The 19,705-nt window shown below is 45.0% G+C and overlaps 1 protein-coding gene and 1 pseudogene across 1 annotated transcript in view; both read left to right on the forward strand.

The window, feature by feature from the left end:
- The window catches only part of LOC126458235 (uncharacterized), a 182,536-nt gene that overhangs the window by 102,728 nt on the left and 60,103 nt on the right, over nt 1-19,705 (forward strand). The gene's annotated exons all lie outside the window — the stretch shown is intronic.
- On the forward strand, nt 12,928-13,045 carry LOC126459672 (5S ribosomal RNA; annotated as a pseudogene).

Here is a 19,705-nt window from a genome sequence, read left to right on the forward strand (position 1 = left end):
TGCATTAGATGCCTATTTCAAAGAAACAGTTAATGTGGTTGCAAAACGGTATACGTTCTTTCGTACAAAACGTACGGCCGGTCAAACTAATAGGGAGTGGGTAGCAACATTGCAAGGACTTACTAGGGACTGTGCTTTTGAATGTGACTGTGGTCTTTCTTATTCCGATACAATGGTGCGTGATGCAATAGCACAGAACGTTTCTGATGTTCGCATACGGGAGCAAATTTTGAAACTAGTTAATCCCTCCCTTCAACAGGTGATAGACATATTGGATAGACAGGACACACTTGACTGTGCTCAGGTATCTTTTGAAACTTCGCCAGCCGTGTGTAACATTAACCGGCCCGCTGGACGCGCTGCGCGGCCCGGTCAACTGCCATCGCACAAACAAACGCAGCTGCCGCCGCGCGCTAAGCCACGTGTGCCGCGCCAGCCCACAAATGTAGTGAAATCGTGCCCGCGGTGTGCTACTAGACATTCGCGTGAACATTGCCCGTCACGCCAAGCTATTTGCTTTTTCTGCAATAAGAAAGGGCATGTTCAAAGTGTTTGCCAGAAAAAGCTCAGATCAGACAATCACAATCATTCCAGGCCCTTTGCTTCGCGCCAGAATCGAACCGAGGACCCTCAGGCTCGTGGACCTTCGCCTATGGACATTCATGTCGTAAATTCCACTTCGTCCAGTGACACTTTCTCTAACAGTAACTGTGTTCATCCCACAAAAACTGTGCGTCGACGTCGCCGGAAATCACGTCAATTAGCAAGTGATTCTGTACCAGTGTCTGTTCCAATTGCACAAAACAGTCGCTCTTGTCGTCAGCAGGACAATAAACTTTTTGTGGACTTAGACTTTGAAGGCAAAGTGATACCATTCCAGCTCGATACCGGAGCTGCAGTTTCATTGCTCAATCATGACACTTACAAACAACTGGGCAAACCTCCGTTGCGTTCCGCAAATGTTAAGCTAACTACATATTCCGGACAGACAATTCCTGTGTTAGGACAGTGCAGCCTTCTTGCAACATACAAGGGACAAACAAAACTTGTGTCATTTTACGTTCTTCGTTCTTCTTCTGCAGTGAATTTGTTTGGTCTAGATTTATTTCCGTTGTTTAACATGTCTATTGTAAATCAGGTGCTATCAGTGAATCAGACTGTGCCTACAGACAGTGTTTCTCGGCTGTGTGACGAATTTGCAGACATTTTTGCACCGGGCTTAGGTTGCGCTAAAAACTATGAAGCACATTTAGAACTGAAGGTAAACGCGCAACCGAAATTTTTCAGGGCGCGCAATGTTCCCCACGCATTGCGTGATGAGGTCGCAAGAACGTTACACGATCTCGAATCACAGGGTGTAATTGAACGTGTGCAAGCTTCTCTCTGGGCCTCACCCTTAGTAATTTTGCCAAAACCTTCCGGAAAATTGAGACTTTGCGTGGACTTCAAGGCCACAGTGAATCCACAGCTAGTGACTGCTACTTTTCCTTTGCCCCGCCCGGAAGATCTTTTTGCTAAACTGTGCCCCGGAAAATATTTTTCAAAGTTGGACCTAGCCGATGCGTACTTGCAAATACCGGTGGACGACGAATCCCAGCGCGTATTGGTGGTTAACACGCATCTTGGATTGTACCGCTTCAAAAGACTGCCATTCGGGTGTGCATCCGCCCCTGCCTTGTTTCAGCAATATTTACAAACTATTTGTGCGTCGGTCCCTACTGCAGCAAACTATCTGGACGATATAGTGATCTCCGGACAGACAGAAGAAGATCATCTTGCGAACTTACGAACATTGTTTCAGGTCTTGCGGCAAAATGGTCTTCGCTTGAGGAAGGACAAATGTGTGTTTTTTGCTCGTGACTTACCATACCTGGGACATGTCATTAATGCCCAAGGCATACATCCGAGTCCAGAGCACCTCCGTGCCATACAAGAATTGCCTTCCCCTCAAAATGTGAAACAGCTACAGAGTGTGTTGGGTAAAATTAATTATTACAATAAATTTGTGCGCAATGCCTCTTCCATTTCAGCTCCGCTTCATCGCTTACGCCGTAAAGGTGTTCCGTTCGTCTGGACGACGGAATGTGAACGCGCCTTTCGCCAGTTGAAATCGGCGTTGCTTTCTAATACTTGCCTTACGCCATTCGATCCCCAGAAACCCCTTTTGTTGATGGTAGATGCATCGGATTTCGGGATCGGTGCTGTGCTTGCGCACAAAGTTGGCTCCCATGATCGCCCTATTGCCTTTGCGTCCAAATTGCTCTCGTCTGCGCAAAGAAATTATTCACAGATAGAGAAAGAAGCTTTGGCTCTCGTGTTTGGTGTTACTAAGTTCCATGATTTCTTGTATGGTCGTCACTTTACCATCATCACAGACCACAAACCTTTGACATCGCTTTTTCATCCGACCAAGCCTGTACCTCCACATACAGCGCAGAAATTCATTCGCTGGTCTATTTTCCTCTCGCAGTACCGCTACGATATCTTGTATCGGTCCACTGCTAAGCACGGAAACGCCGATGCGTTGTCCCGTTTGCCTGTTGCTGAGGATAAAGCATTCGATTCTTCCGAACTTGCTTGCATGTTCATTGATTCGGAAACCGATGAAGTGGTCGCATCGTTTCCGATTGATTTTCGTCGTGTCGCTACAGCCACAGCTGCTGACCCTGTCCTTGCTACTGTTTTACGTTTTGTTGCTACGCAATGGCCTTTGTCAAAGTCTCGGATCGAGGATCCGTTGGTTCGCCGATTTTTTGCTCACAAGGAGAGACTTTTTGTTCGACGTGGTGTTTTGTTGTTGCGTTCTGATAATGATCAGTCCAGAGTCGTGGTCCCACGTTCGTTACAGTCCTCTGTTTTACGGCTTCTTCACCAAGGACATTGGGGTATAGTGCGAACGAAACAACTTGCTCGTCAGCACTGTACTTGGTTCGGAATCGATGCTGCGATTACGAATATGTGTTCTTCGTGCCCGGCGTGTGCCGAACAACAGTCCGCACCGCCGCGGAAAGTCTTTGCGTGGCCAAAAGCCACTTCCCCTTGGCAACGCTTGCACATTGATTTTGCTGGTCCATTCTCGAATGCTCGATGGTTGGTTCTGGTCGACGCCTTCAGTAATTTTCCTTTTGTTGTCCGGATGTCTTCCACGACGTCCTCCGCCACCATCCAAGCGTTGTCTGCTATCTTTTGCATTGAAGGTCTTCCGCAGACTATTGTTTCCGACAATGGCCCACAATTCATGTCCGCAGAATTTCAGTCATTCTGCCAGGCCAATGGTATTCAACATCTGACATCCGCGCCGTTTTCGCCTCAGTCCAACGGTGCCGCTGAACGATTGGTCCGGACTTTCAAGTCACAGATGTTGAAATTGAAAGAGTCGCATTCTCGGGAGGACGCATTGTTGCTCTTTTTGTCTTCGTATCGCTCTCAGCCCCGAGATGGTCGCTCGCCGGCTGAGTTGCTCCACGGTCGTCCTCATCGCACCTTGATGTCTTTGCTGCATCCGCCGCATCAGGTTCCTGTGCAGCGGCAGACTCCTGCTTTTGCTCCAGGCGACGTTGTATTTTATCGCAACTATCGAGGTTCACGGCGTTGGCTCGCAGGGCGCATTCTTCGCTGCCTCGGCCGCGCGATGTATTTGGTTTTGGGGGCCTCTGGTGAGGTGCGTCGGCATCTCCATCAGCTGCGCCTCTGTCGTCGCTCGGGTTCTGCCGCTCCCCGTCTGCTTTCAGCGACGGTGCCGTCCGGTCAGCGCCCTGGGGACCCATCTACTGGCTCGCCTCATCCCCAGGTGTTACCGACGATGCCTTCCATTTTGCCCGATGGCGACGCGCCGCCGCCGCCGCAGCAGCAGCAGCCGCCGCCGCCGCCGCTTGTTCTCCCGCCGGCGCCGCCCGCATTCGACGCTTCGTTGCAGCCGCCAAGCGCCTCCCAGGGTCACGCGCCGCCGATCGCTTCCCGTGACCAGCTGTCCTCCGCCATGGAACTCCCGCCCGCTCCGGACCACATGACGTCATCGCGCGTCGACTACCCCGACGCAATGGAGGTTGACCCTTCGGTCCCTCCTGTCTCTTTACGGGCGCATACACCGCATGTTGACGTGCACCCTGGACTAGTTTTTCAGGCGTTTCCTAGCTCCCCTCGGACCGTATGGCCGGGTGCGGGTGGCACAGCCTCGCCTGTTGTTAGGCTCCCCACCTCATCGCATACGTCAACATGTGGTCCTCCCCACGGCGGGCGGAAGCCTTATCACACGACCGTTCGCCGATTTGCGGGGGAGGAATGTGGTGTCACCGCCAGACACCACACTTGCTAGGTGGTAGCTTAAATCGGCCGCGGTCCATTTAGTGCATGTCGGACCCGCGTGTCGCCACTGTGTAATCGCAGACCTAGCGCCACCACCAAGGCAGGTCTCGTGATACGAGAGAGCACTCGCCCCAGTTGTACGAGAACCTAGCTACCGCCCAGTTGTACGAGAACCTAGCTACCGCCCAGTTGTACGAGAACCTAGCTACCGACCAGATGTACGAAGCCTTTCTCTCTCATTAGCCGAGAGACAGAATAGCCATCAGCTAAGTTAATGGCTACGAACTAGCAAGGCGCCATTTGTATCAGTGCCTATAGCTTACGAGTATTCAAGAGAGATGTATTCCAAGGACTAATAAAAAGATAAGTAATAAGCATCTACATACTTTTCTTCTTATTCATTTATAAGTTCTCATGTTCCAGACTTCACGCCCGTCTGCGTTAGCCTTGCGTGCCCTATCGGCTACAGCGTTAGTCTAGCTTGCCTTTTCAGCCATCTCAACTTCACGGTGTCGGCCCAGATACCGACACAACAGAAGGCACCCTGCTTGGTAATGCAATTGGGACAATGAGCAACAAAGGTTCATGCTAAGTTGCTGCAATTTTGTGATGCAACAATTTTAAAAGCTGAGGTCTGCCATACAGTTCTAAAACTATACGTGCTTCCAGTCTTCCTTGTTGGTTGATTGAAGGTTTGAAGTCGTCGGTCGAGGAGGTGGCGACAGTCACTCATTGTCGGCCGTCGCTGTTGTAGAAGCTGGATGTTGGCGCGCCTTCTTCTCGACACGGTCACCAGGTGAAACGGGCTATTGATGTGCGCCAGCTAATGCTTCCCGTCCGCGACACCGTGTCAGAAACTATCATAGCAAGTCGAGCGCAATTACATGCTGCCAAACCCGGAAAGCGCGGCAACTCGCGGGAGCGTCACACAACACACCTGCTCAACCGCACTACTCCAGCCAGACTCTAATCTGCCCGCGCTCCATGCGGCAGAGTTAACACTACCAAAGATCCTAAACACTTTGGTTCTCCACACGACCTATCGATGTAATCGTTCGATAGCATAGTTTTCCCTAGGCAAGCCCCAGCGTAAAAATACAAATAATATTTACAAAAGAAACCAATTATACATCGCCATAAATGCATAAATATATATATACAAACTGTAAAACAATTACAATAAAGAGACAGAAATGTCATATCTTCAGGTGACAAAATAAGGAAAAAATTTATAGTACAATAGATGGAAATAGGAGGATATGCATTTCCGGCGTTACAAGTTGTTCATCAAATCCCGTATCGAATTCAGGCAATATGGCCGCTATAAGAAAGATGTAACATTCATGTATAATCGGATACCACACACTGACAGTAAGTAAGGAAACACGCCATTACCCCATGCATGCTGTGCAGATCGCACGCCTGCTTTTATTTCGATCCTGCAAGAAGTCGAATAACGTCACTTAGCTGCAAGGACGTACCGAGATGATTGCAAGACGGGATCCCGCCAAGGACGCCGGACCAGACGGGGCGCTAAAACTGACGAAATAGAGAAAGGACCTGAGTTTTCCTACTGTTTGTATCTTCTGCCTACAAGAAGAAGCCTTTCCTTCCCGTCTGACTGGAAACATAGGCTGCGCGATAGTGTCTTTTCGTCCACGTAGTATCATAAATGAAACAGACATCTGTGGTTTACAGGGCACTTAGTACACACACGCGCACGCTTACATTGTTCACTCCTGTTCAATGTTCTTGTTGGTACTACGCTGTGATATTGTTCAATCTGAAAGATCGACGAGTGCTGAAGCAAATATGATACTTGATTGAAGGCTTCCGATTTTTCCCTATTTCTCCCGCCTGGGTACCACTAATAATTCTGGAGGAGCAAGTTGTCTTCTTTATTGTACATCATACTAAAACCAATGCAGCTGCCATAAATAACAACGTATAGATGTTGTCTTCCAATTTTCTTACAAAGATTATCCATTTTATAATGTACAATGTCGCGTTTAATTGCTTCTTTCCAATACTGACGGTCAATACAGCGCACTTATATAATTTTGTTCAATAGTGCTTCAAAATTACAAAAAATTTGGTAAATCTGTTTATAAAAATCGCCGAAATTTAGTTTTAAGGGGAAAGGGGAGGGAGGGAGCGCAGTATCAGCAGTCCCGCGGGTAACTATGACGTGTAATCGTAAGTAAGAGCCGTTCAGACTTGTTGTTGTTGCTGTTGATGTTGTATACAGTCCAAACAATGTAATACCCCCGTCTTGAGCGCATTTTTATGTTTCAGTTTTACAATTTTACTCCTTTAAAGTTTTAAGCCATCTTCAGAGTAGCATTAACAGGACATCAATACACTGTATCTCGTCGAATTTAGAGTAAAAAGATATCTTGGACTAGCGCTCAGTGCGAAGATTGGTGCGATGGAGACCCCCACGGTAATGCGGTATATCATGTGAACGTCTCTCAAGCTCCGCATAACTACTTCAAATTACATTCATTTGAACCTGCTGAGTGTAGTCAAGTCTTCATTTTTGCCCCACACACTTCCTTCACTAACAACTTGACGATTCGTTGATGCACCCAGGTGTTTGATAACAGCCGATCCCATCTTTCATTCAAGTTGTGCCATGAAGACATTTTCTCTCCAGCTCTTCATCAGTTACCCTAATCTTTACCATGCCTACGTAACACCACAGTCGGCCGCTGGTGGCTTAGCGGCTCTAGGCGCTTCAGTCTGGAACCGTGCGACCGCTACGGTCGCAGGTCCGAGTCCTGCCTCGAGCATGGATGTGTGTGATGTCCTTAGGTTAGTTAGGTTTAACTAGTTCTAAGTTCTAGGAGGCTGATGACCTCAGATGTTAAGTCCGATAGTGCTCAGAGCCATTTTGTAACACCACATTTAGAAAGCTTCCTAACCGTTAATTTGAAACCAGATGTTAACAAATTCTTTTTCAAAATGGCTCTAAGCACTATGAGACTTAACATCTAAGGTCGTCAGTCTCCTAGACTTAGAACTACTTAAACCTAACTAACCTGAGGACATCACACACATCAATGCCCGAGGCAGGATTCGAACCTGCGACCGTAGCCTAGAACCGCTCGTTCACAGCGGCCGGCAATTCTTTTCAGAAACGATTTTCTTGTCAGACATAAGTTTTTCGGACCAAACCGTTGGACATTGGGTTCCTCAGCAGAAGACCCTACATGTTTCCATCGGTGATCTCAATAGCAGTGGGCATCCCGATTCGACCGTGGATCAATGGAAACATGTCGGCTGATCGGCTGAATCGCTTTTCATGTTACCCCAGTGTCCGGACACGCCGTCATCCAGGCGAACGGCTAATCGAAACACGTATGGCGACACGCATGCAGACCTTATGACCCTTGTTCACGACAAGAAATTTCGCCGAGCCGGCCTTGTCCGCGGAGGCGGCGGTCGTGCCAGAAATACTGCGGTCGTGTTGTGTGCGAGAGAGCGCACGGATGTCAGTGACCTCACTTTTACAAAAAGAAGCAGCGTCAACGTAGGAAATGTGGGGTACATCGGTGTGTCGCAAGACTAATTTAAATTTTGTGCCTTCAGTACACTCTATGAAAAACTACGAGAGGACGACACAAAGAATGTTAATTTTTTCAGGATTTCCAAAACTACGTTTGACAAATTATTACGAATGTTACTGACTCATTTGCAGTACAAAGATGTCGATACGCAGAACTGCATGTCTCCTCCTGACGCGAGAACACAACTGAAATTTACTTGTTAGGAAATTTTTATTTAATGTGCAAAATTGAACACCAGAGTTTAAAAAAACTCTTTGCAAACTAAGTGGAAAGTCAATGAATAATGTTTTCTTATTTATATTAAGATGAAAAACCACCGCTCGTTTTGGAAATACTTCCAAAAATCGGAACTGTCTGAAGCGAAAGATAATCTGGGAGCAGACGTCGTATATGATTCCAAATACGTGTCTTCATTAGATGCAGCACTTGCACCAGTTGAGCGTACATAATGTTCGGCAGGGCCGTACACTGAATAGTTACGACATTAATTAGGCCGTGATGACGCACCGCCGACAGTTTGGTATTCGTGTGACGCATCATTGCAGGAGAACACATACATCCTTCCGGTCAGCTCTTTCGACATAATTCTTTTAAAAAGTTTTATGACTGCGTTGTACAGATCTACGACACCTTTTTCGTTAAATTTATCTACAGTGAATCCAATTTCCTTAAAGAAAACGTACTTCTGCTTCTAGCCTGTTCAATAGATGTGTCAATGATGGTCATTACTTTCCTGTCCAGTACATTTGCAGCTCCCCTGTTTTACTGTGGGTTTTCTTTACTTTGTTGACAATCTTCTCCAGGCTGCTTGTCGGCATGGATTACGTTGCAACTGTTAGCAGGCTTATTTGTAGAACTTCTAACAGAAATTGTAATCGCTTATAAAACATGTATTTCTCCTTCTTATTTGCTCCAGAACCGGTCTTATTCTTTTCGTTTAATTTTCTGTGACATTTCATCAAATTGTCCCTGATGTTGGCCCGTTTCTTTTATTACCATGTTTCCTGAAAAGCAAAGAAAACCAAAATAGAATCAAAATAGTATTATTTTTATTCCAGGTAACTTGCAACAGAAAATACTCTCGCCGATCTCCTTTGCAGTTTCAGACGGGGAATAAAAACAATTAGTAGAGTTGTATGTGAGGTTTGCAAAATGGCTCTGGGCACTATGGGACTTAAGTTCTGAGGTCATCAGTCCCCTAGAACTTAGAACTACTTAAACCTAACTAACCTAAGGACATCACACACATCTACGTCCGAGGCAGGATTCGAACCTGCGACCGTAGCTGTCGCGCGGTTCCACACGGTAGCGCCTAGAACCGCTAGGCCACTCCGGCCGGCGAGGTTTGCATGAAGGTGTGGTTGTCTCTGTGTAACACACATATATGCCCATTACGAAGGAAAGTAACTGGATGAGTATAGCGCGTAAGTTTGAAATTATTTCAAATTTTCCAAACTGCAGAGGAGCAAACTGCAGTTGGTAAACATATCAGGATGATCAAACCAGTAGAAAGTGATTCAATGTTTTTTAGTTATAAAGGCTACTATTCATTAATCCTGACGGTACTGATGGATGCGAATTGTAACTCAATTTTTGTAGATGGCAAAGATAGTGACTCAAGTGTAAAAAAGAAACACTTTTATGAAAAAAGTTGCAAAGAAACGCAATGAACGTACCTCCTAGGCATTCCGAGATATTACAGTGGAAGAACCTTATGTATTCGTAGGAGATGAAACATTTGCATTGCATAATAATTTAATTCGTCCCTGTGGTGGTTGATAACTTGACGTCAATAAGAGTAATTTTAATTATCGCTTAAGCACAGTAAGGCGATTCGTAGAGTGTGTATTCGGCATAATTTTTCACCGACCTTTAAATGTCTCCTCAGATTTTGTGACTGTTCTGTTCCACAAAATTTCATTCATAAAAGAGAGGCACTTAATATTATGTATTCTGATACGACTACGGATGTATACTCCGAAGCACGAGAATTCCCTCGTTGACAAGCAGTATGAGGTGGTGTGTCAGCGACCATTGTCAGAAAACATTTCGGTAATTACGAGGGCCGTTGAATAAATAATAAAACAAATTTATTCTCAGCCAGTTACAGTTGGAAAAATGCGGAATTTGTCGTGGGACATGGTGAAATATTCTCGCTTCAGTCCCTATAGTTTCATGAAGTTCCGATTGATGATGGCGCTATATGTAGCCTTCAAAATGATGTACCCAGTGGAGTTGCGTTCGAAGCTCAGAGCTGACATTCAGTTTCATTTGGCAGAAAACCAGATATTCGTAGGCACTTGCAGAATGTTTACTGAGACCTGGTATTGAACGAAAGAACGATGAGTCATTTGGCGAGGCGTCTGTCATCATCGCAAAGGAAATATTAAACGTTTCCTGTGGGAGACATATCACGATGTATATAAAGCCCTCTAGTGGTTAAGTTCTTACGATCGGTGCGCGCCTAGATAATATCCTAGCGGCCGACCCAACAGAGGGCGCTGATCGTTGATCTGTCTTTTTCCAGTCGTCATATAGACATTTTATCTTTCATACGCAATTTATAGGCTGCTACAGGCAATGTATTACGTACATTAATTGTTGACCGTAAATTCACCATAAGAAGGGTCGGACCTATTCTCGTCATATATTTCCTTTTAATAATTTTATATGGGTAACTGTATTCGTCTTTTAATGTATCACAATTGGTTTCTATGATAATTATCAATTTTAAAAGTCTGCTACATGTATTTTACCTAATGTGTCTTTATCAGATTACGTTTTTTGCGTAAATGCTGACTACATCTAAGACCACAGAAGTGACATCTAGGGAGGATGTAGGCAAACAGATTTCTGGTAGCTACTGTACTTCAGTAGCCAGTTGCAATAATGACTGTGTGGACTATGTGGCCTATTCTGCACCTTATTTTAGATCTATGTGACGATGGTGTGCTGATTATATTTATATGTTTTGACGATGTCATAATGGCCTTATCACTTTCGGACATGATGTAAAAAAGGTACGTTTCGCCCCATTTTATCTGTACATTTCCCTCGATGATTGAAGGTACTAGTAGATGGGAACAATGGCAGGAGGGTGTCCACAATGAGAAAATCAAAGAAAAACTGGGAATGAACTCTATAAATGTAGCAGTCAGGGCGAACAGGCTTAGATGGTGGGGTCATGTTACACGCATGGGAGAAGCAAGGTTACCCAAGAAACTCATGGGTTCAGCAGTAGAGGGTAGGAGGAGGCGGGGCAGACCAAGGAGAAGGTACCTGGATTCGGTTAATAATGATTTTGAAGTAGTAGGTTTAACATCAGAAGAGGCACCAATGTTAGCACTGAATAGGGGATCATGGAGGAATTTTATAAGGGGGGCTATGCTCCAGACTGAACGCTGAAAGGCATAATCAGTCTTAAATGATGATGATCATGATGATTTCCCTGGTTGTATGATAGTATATTGTGAAACGTATTGCTGTATTGTGTTGAAAGACACACTGCTCGCTAGGTGTATATATTTGTATATTGTAGATCTGAGGATGGTCATTACGGACTGAAATCGGTCATCTTCTGAAGAACTGATACTGTCATCAAGGACTGGAATAAAAAACATTTGACAGTATTGGATCACTGTTTGTATACGCGACCATGTGGCAGTTGGTGAACTCGTTCCCAGCTGAGAACCCGGCGCACCGCCTGGTCTAAGCCGGAGCTGCATCCGACGATCGAGCCGGTCGTTTTGCCGTGGCGTTCCGTGGACATAAGTTGCAGTAGGGAGCCGGCGCACCTGTCGGACCTGCAGACGGCGAACATTCTTGCCGCAGACAAGCCGCTTACGTAGAACATTCACCTGGGATCCCGTGGGACCTGGGGTGCTAATCGAAGACAGTGTACGGACCACTGCATCTCTTCATACTTGTACTCTTCCCCGACAAGGATGGCGTCTTCCATCAGCATATGTCCGCGTCACAATCGTGCTACAATAGTTTCATGAGCTTAATAGTGAACTCGTGTTCATTTGTTGGCCACCAAATTCGACTGATCTAAGCCGATGCAACACATTTGTGACGCTATTTACTTCCAGTTCAGCTCCCACAAACCAACGGCCCATAATTTACGGGAATCACGTGATCTGTTCGTAGAGCTTTGGTGCCACCTCGGGGAACCTACCAGCGACTTCTCAAATCTGTCCCTAGCGGAAACGCTGCTGTATTGCTCTCCAAAGGGGAACTAGCAGACTATTAACCATGTGCTTATAATCTACATTTACATCTACACAAATTCTCAGCAAGCCACCGTACGGTGTGTGGCGGAGGGTACCCTGTACCACTACTAGTCACTTCCTTTCCTGTTGCACGCGTAAATTGAGCGAGGAAAAAGCGACTGTCTCCGTATGTGCCCTAATTTCTCTTATCTTCGTGGTCCTCACGCGAAATGTGTGTTGATGGCAGTACAATCGTTCTGCAGTCCTCAAACGGTATTCTCGAAAAGAACATCGCCTTCGTTCCAGGGATTCCCATCTTCGCTCCCGAAGCATCTTCCTAACAACCGCGAGCTGTTCGAACCTACCGGCAACAAATCTAGCGGCCCGCCTCCGAACTGCTTCGATGTCTTCTTTCAATCCGGCCTGATTCCTATCCCAAACACTCGAGCAGCACTCAAGACTAGATCGCACCAGCCTCTTATATGCGGTCTCCTTTACAGATGAACCACACTTTCCTAAAATTTTCCCAGTAAACTGAAGTCGATCATTCGCCTTCTGTACCACGATCCTCACGTGCTCGTTTCATTTCATATCGCTTTGCGACGTTACGCCAGATATTTAAACGATGTGACCCTCTCAAGCAGGACACTACTAATGCTGTATCCGAACATTATGGTATTATTTTTCCCACTCACCCGCATTAATTTACATTTTTCCACATTTAGAGCTATCTGCCATTCATCTCACAAACTAGAAATTTTGTTTTGGTTCATCAGTTAAATTTCCCAATTGTTCGTTGAATTAAACAACAATTAACGTCTTCCTATCCTCAACTCTACAAGGGCAACGGCCTTGCTGCAGTGGATACACCGGTTCCCATCAGGTCTCCGAAGTTAAGCGCTGTCGGGCGTGGCCGGTACTTGGATGGGTGACCATCCGGGCCGCCATGAGCTGTTGCCATTTTTCGGGGTCCCAGCCTCGTGATGCCGATTGAGGAGCTACTCGACTGAACAGTAGCAGTTCCAGTCAAAGAAAACCATCATCACCACTGGGAGAGCGGTGTGCTGACCACACGCCCTCCTATCCGCATCCTCAGTGAGGATGACACGGCGGTCGGATGGTCCAGATGTGCCACTTGTGGCCTGAGCACAGAGTGCTTTGTACTCTACTCTGTAGAATGTCATCTATGGCAGAAAAGCAACTATACTTTCAGAAGTTGAGGGAAACATTTAAACTATATGTACAGCAGCTATAGTTAGCAATTTGTCAAAAGTTGGTAGTACAGTAGTTCTTCTTTACAGAAGTATCCAGACTGTGACGTAGGCGATTTTAATCCACTGCAAGAACGGTATCACTTTCTATGAACTTTACACGCATTTTTTTTTTTTTTCTTTTCAATTCCTGAAATGTGTATATTGGGTGACAGTTATGAACTATATGAAAGAAACTTAAATTATAAACTATATCGTATACACACTTTATTCAACATGTAAACATCACTACAAGTATTTGGAGTTAGATTATGACATATTCGATATGCGTGCCATCATTCCCGATGATGTGGCGCAGACGAACAGCGAAATTCTGCATGACCCGCTGAAGTGTCAGAACATCAATGCTGTCGTTGACCTCCTGAACGGCTGTTTTCAGCTCAGCAATGGTTTTGGGGCTATTGCTGTACACCTTGTCTTTAATATAGCCCCACAAAAAGGAGTCACACGCCTTCACATGCAGGAAATATGGCGGCCAATCGAGGCCCGGGCCAGTTGACCTCTGGGTACTCCAGAGTCAGAAGCTGGCCCCGAAAGTGCTCGTTCAGGGCATCAAACACTCTCCTTCTTCGATAGAACTAGTTTCATCTTGCATGAACCACATCTTGTCGAAATCAGGGTAACTTTGGATAATGGGGATGAAATCATCTTCCAGAGCCTTCACGTACCGTTCGGTAGTCACATCGCCGTCAAGGAATATCGCACCGATTGTTCCGTGGATGGACACTGCACACCTCACAGTCACCTGTTGAGGGTGAAGAGACTTCTCGTCCGCGAAATGCGGATTATCAGTCCCCCAGATGCGCCAATTTTGGTTATTGAGGAAACCATCGAAATTAAAGTGGGCTTCGTCGCTAAACCAAACTATGGATGCGCATACTAATTCCCATCGTGCCCCGCTGCCAACCGTGCAGTTTGAACGTCCGAACGCAAACCGTTCAGAAGTTATGACGATTTTATTTCATATAGTTCAATGAATGTCACCCTGTACACATGTAGGGACCATCCGTTTGCGCAGGAATGCCGTTTTAGAGGAAAAAAGATATTAGTAGAGGTCCACTTTTGCAAAAGTTATTTTTATGCTGTTTTGCTTGATATGCCAAACACGTTTCGACGCAGTCGTGTGACTATCATTATTTAACGAACTTTCATTAGAATTTAGTGTCTGAAACAGTATGACTGCCGTCAGGTATTCTTGTGATTTCACTGTTACCTGCAAAATTTCTTTGTAGCCTATCGTGATTGCAAAAGAACCGACTGTTAAATAACTGTGAGCTTCCTTGCTCACGATGTTTCTAACTGGGCATGTTTTTTCACGTGTTTTATTTTCGGACATTGGTAAACAAACGACGAAATTTATGTAGTTTTTAACACAAAAAAACCAGATGAGATCTTGCAAAATCGCAAAATATCCTGACGAAAGAGAACCAGCGTCGACAGAGCAAGACACAATTTCGCCGAAATGTAATTGGGACATTCATCATCATCTTCAGCGTCATCATGAGCAATTTGAAATGAACTACTAGATAGAGGCCTTCCTTAAATTGTTCCATGGTTTACAGTCTACCCATGTTGCTCCTGCTTCCTCACGTCAGGTCATCGTCCCTGTCTTTCCTTGCCTCTTGGTTATCCAGCAGATTGGTCGGTCTGCCATTCATTGTCTGGTACATGTCCCTCACTGCGATCGTAAGTACATCTTCCACTCCACTGAGTTCTGTGGTATGTATCTCTTCTTTCCTCGTCTCTCCTTCAGGTAGCCAAAGCAGCCAAAATTAACTGCTCCAAAAAATATTGCAGAGACATTAAGATAGGGAACCCACCATCTACAGATGGGGCGGATGGAGCAAGCTGCGTTGCCTGTCTTGAGGTACTTGAAATACACTGACGAGCAAAATTCGAGGACGAAAGTAGCTTTGACAGGGTGTGTCACTGCCAACAACATCCATCATATTATAAAAATGGATGTATGTATGTATTTATGTATGTTCCACGTCTCCTCCTAAACCATTGGACCAATTAGAACAAAACTTGGTACACATATCACTTACTGTCTGGAGAGAATCGCTGTGGAATAACATCTATATCTACATCTACATCTACATGGTTACTCTGCAATTCACACTGAAGTGCCTGGCAGAAGGTTCATCGAACCATTTTCATACTACTTCTCTACCGTTCCACTCTCGAATGACGTGTGGGAAAAAGGAACACCTAAATCTTTCCGTTCGAGCTCTGATTTCTCTTATTTTATTATGATGATCATTTCTGCCTACGTAGGTGGGTGTCAACAAAAGATTTTCGCATTCGGAAAAGAAAGTTGGTGCTTGAAATTTCGTAAATAGATCTCGCCGCAAAGAAAACCGCCTTTGTTTCAGTGACTGCCACCCCAACTCGGTATCATACCAGTGACACTCTCGCCCTATTGCACTTTTTCGATGTCCTCCATCAATCCTACCTGGTGAGGACCCCACACCACGCAGCAGTATTCCAGCAGAGGACGGACAAGTCTAATGTAGGCTGTCTCTTTAGTACCTGTTACAGGGGCAGAGGTGAGGGAGAAAAGCTCCTCTTAAACCTCTGGATCAATTTCAACCAAGCTTTGATCTGGAAAGAAGTACTGTGGGGCTAAGAACCAGCAACCTACTATTGGGGTGGGGGTGATAATGTGGTGACAGGAGAAGCAAGAAGAGATGGACAGACGGAGGTGGAAGGAGGATATGGACACAGATACGAGGGAGGAGCACATGGACACATATACGAAGGAAGAGTAGATGGACACGGTGAAGGGACGGAAAAATGGACAGAGATAGGAAAGAAGAGGAGATGGACAGAGGAGAAGGAGTTAGAAGGCGCGATGAGAAAACAGAAGGGCAGAAGGAGATGGATTCTGAGGGGCAGGAGGATATGGACTGAGGGGAAGGAGTAGATGGACAGTCGAGGCAGGAGCAGATAGACGTAGAAAGTCAGGAGGAGGATGAGGTGGACAGAAAGAGGAAGGGGAGAAGAAGATGGACGGAGAGGAGGGCAGTAGGACAGAGGAGAGGGACAAAGAGTATGGGATGGAGGAGGTGAGCCTAATGGATTAAATATGTACCTGAGGAAGCCAGATACTCAGCTAGTAGTTGCACAAAACATGGACCATACATAGAAAGAACTGTTACAGTACAGTACAGAAGGTAACAGAAAGAAATGTGCAGTGAGACGAACAGAAATGAGAATTCTATTCGGAAACAATATTTACAGTGAAGTCACCGTGATGTAAGATTCCATGGACGATAGAAGAGGCGGGACATGAATCTTAATAGCGTGTGATCACCACGGACGGCAATGCATGCCCTGCAGCGTACTCCCGTGCTGGCCACAAGGTTGGTAAGCAATTGTTCTTGAAGGGCTTTCCGCTCCTCCAACAGTACGGCTGATAACGCTCCCCAACGCATCTCACAGGTTCAAATGGTTCACATGGCTCTAAGCACTATGGAACTCAACATCTGAGATCATCAGTCCTCTAGGCTTAGAACTCCTTAAACCTAACTAACTGAAGGACATCACACACGTCCATACCCGAGGCAGGATTCGAACCGGCGACCGTAGCAGCCATCTCACAGGTGCACAGTGGGCTTTAAGTCGGGGGAACAAGTAGAGGGTCACAATGACGTTGGACGGTGAATGCACCGTGTCGAATGTTTTGCGATGGTGCCAAGAGCACAGGGACTGCAGCAACGTGGAGTGGAAACGCGTGCTCTTCTCAAGATGAGAGCAGACTCACTATGAGCAGCGATTCTGGACGTTCCTTCATGTGGGGAGAGGTGGGAGCAAGTAAGGCACCCAGGTACATTGTCGAACATGATGATTTTGGTAGTCCAAGTGTTACTTACATACTTACTGTCCGTGTGCGGGCAAGAACATCTAAATTCTATTCCGCCAAAAATCTGCAGATTTAATGACCTTCCGCTGTGCAAACAAACTCCATTGAAACGTCCCCTTAGAACAATTATACATGACTGTGCTTAAACTGACACACAACATTTTGTTAGCGCAACGCAATCTGACTTTCAAAATTCCCTACAAAAGAATGGCCCTAACATTAAACTATACCTTTCACAAATCACTTACCTCACAAAAATCTTCGCTGCTCAAGCTGCTGCAATACAGCGAGCGCCACTACTGCCAGCTAAATAAAAGAGTCAAACTATGGAAGGCACTAACTACTGATAGGGATAGTTGGCAAATGAAAGATATTAATAGAGAACAAACAATGTATTTACCTTGATATCATCATATATAAATATAGCAGTTCATGACAAATTTCAAAACTCCGCCATCTCTCTCCCCACATCCACCACTGCTGGCGGCTCACCTCCAACTGCGCAACGCTACGCGCTGTTCACAGCCAGCTGCCTAACACTACAATGGCGAGTATTACAACAATGCAAAGCAGCCACAGACTGCACACAGCACAGCCAGTGATTTTCATACAGAGGTGGCGTTACCAATAAAAAAACCTAAACAGCCTACATACATAGCCCCCATGCTCCCCACAAAAAAATTTTACAAATTGGATTGGGCAGTGGCCAATACAGATTTGAAAAAATTTTTCATAATTACAATAACAAAGAAATCAAATGCACACACTTATTGATACAATGTTGGTCAAAAGCTCAAATTTTCGCACAGTCCATAAAGACAGTCCTAATCGTCCATCACAGTAAAATTGCAGTGTTTTTCTCAAAGTCTGAGCAGTAAAAGAAAATGCACAGGGAAGTAGTGGATTTCCATGCAGTCTTGAAGAAGTAGTGTTGTCCTTCCAGCGGAAAGACAGTGCTGACTCTCGACATGCAGACAAGTAATGCGCCACAACAGAGCAAACCCACAGCAGAGTCAGTCGAAGTTTTGAAGAGTATTGGTGGGTAGGACATCACAGAGCAGACCCACTGTAGTCCTGGTAGAGATTACGGTATTGGTGGGCCACCAGAGGTGCAGACCCACTGCAGTCCTTGTAGAAATAATGGCGTTGGTGGGTCATCATAGATGCAGACCCACTGTAGTCCTTGTAGAGATAATGGTATTGGTGGGCCACCAGAGGTGCAGACCCATTGTAGTCCTTGTAGAGATGGCCAGCAGCCATCTGTTGCGATTGTGCAGGTGCACATTCACCATCGAAGAGTCTTGCGGATAATATAGCAAGTCCATAAACCACCACTTGTGCACTCACAAAGTTTTTGGAATTGTCCTTAGAACCAGCAATGCTGTTATCCAGTCCCTTGCTGAATTAGTAACACACGTGCAAACACTAACAGTCCCAACTTCTCACATATTGTCCATATACTATGACCAACAGAAACGTGTGCAGTGAAATGTAACTAACAAGTTAATAATATCATGAACTGGTGACAATTACAATTTTATAACATAAGAATACAATAACAAAGGTACAAAATACATCATTAAAGAACAAAACAATACAGATAACATTTGTAGTACAGGCTTTACAAAAGAATCGAACTAACATATACATCAGTGGAATTATGACATGAGTACATACATAAAAGATCACAATAACTTTTGAAACATCAACTTCACACATGAGCATTAAAACAAAACACAATAAATAATGTCTAAACATCTTTACAAAGTAAATAACACATTATTAATGCCAATTGTATTTGAGGATAACAGTATTCCTCATCATAGTGAATGTAACTTAGTATTAGAAGAGAAAAAAGTTCTATGAAACAGTACACAGAGACAGGAAGAAAACAAATACACAAGGGTACACAAACATATAGTGGGATAACACAAAAGGGAAAGGACAGGGTTTGTTTTACTGCGGTATTTTGCATGGAGATCTCCCTTTGTTCATCATTATTCCCAAAAAGTCCTATCTAAGCCTGCTTTCTGTATTCTGTTCATATTTCTTTCAAAATAATTATTTCTGATTGTACAATACTCATTTGGGCCCAAATCCTTTTCATATAACTTCGCAATGCATTCTTTACCTATTCTCCATAGTCAGTTTCTTATATAGTCTACCCCCTCTTAAGCTAACTTAAATCTACTGAGCTCAGATGCTAAACTAAGGGACGAGGCAATGCAGCAGCACATAAAACAATTAATATAAACAGCAATGAAAAAAAATGGAAAATCGCAAAGCAAGCTACAGTAAATCTAAATTACCAAGCAATTCAACATTACAACTAATATGAGGCAATGCGCAGCAACAAGAAAAATAAATGAGTAGTAAAACTGGCTTAGCAGAGTAACACAAAGTCAAATTCAGTAACACTATGCCTGGCCAACAGCAGTTTATATCTAAACATGACATAGCTCAAGCAGAAAAAATAGTACACTA

The sequence above is a fragment of the Schistocerca serialis genome, chromosome 2 (assembly GCF_023864345.2).
Source record: "Schistocerca serialis cubense isolate TAMUIC-IGC-003099 chromosome 2, iqSchSeri2.2, whole genome shotgun sequence".
In the NCBI taxonomy this organism is placed as follows: Eukaryota; Metazoa; Arthropoda; class Insecta; order Orthoptera; family Acrididae; genus Schistocerca; species Schistocerca serialis.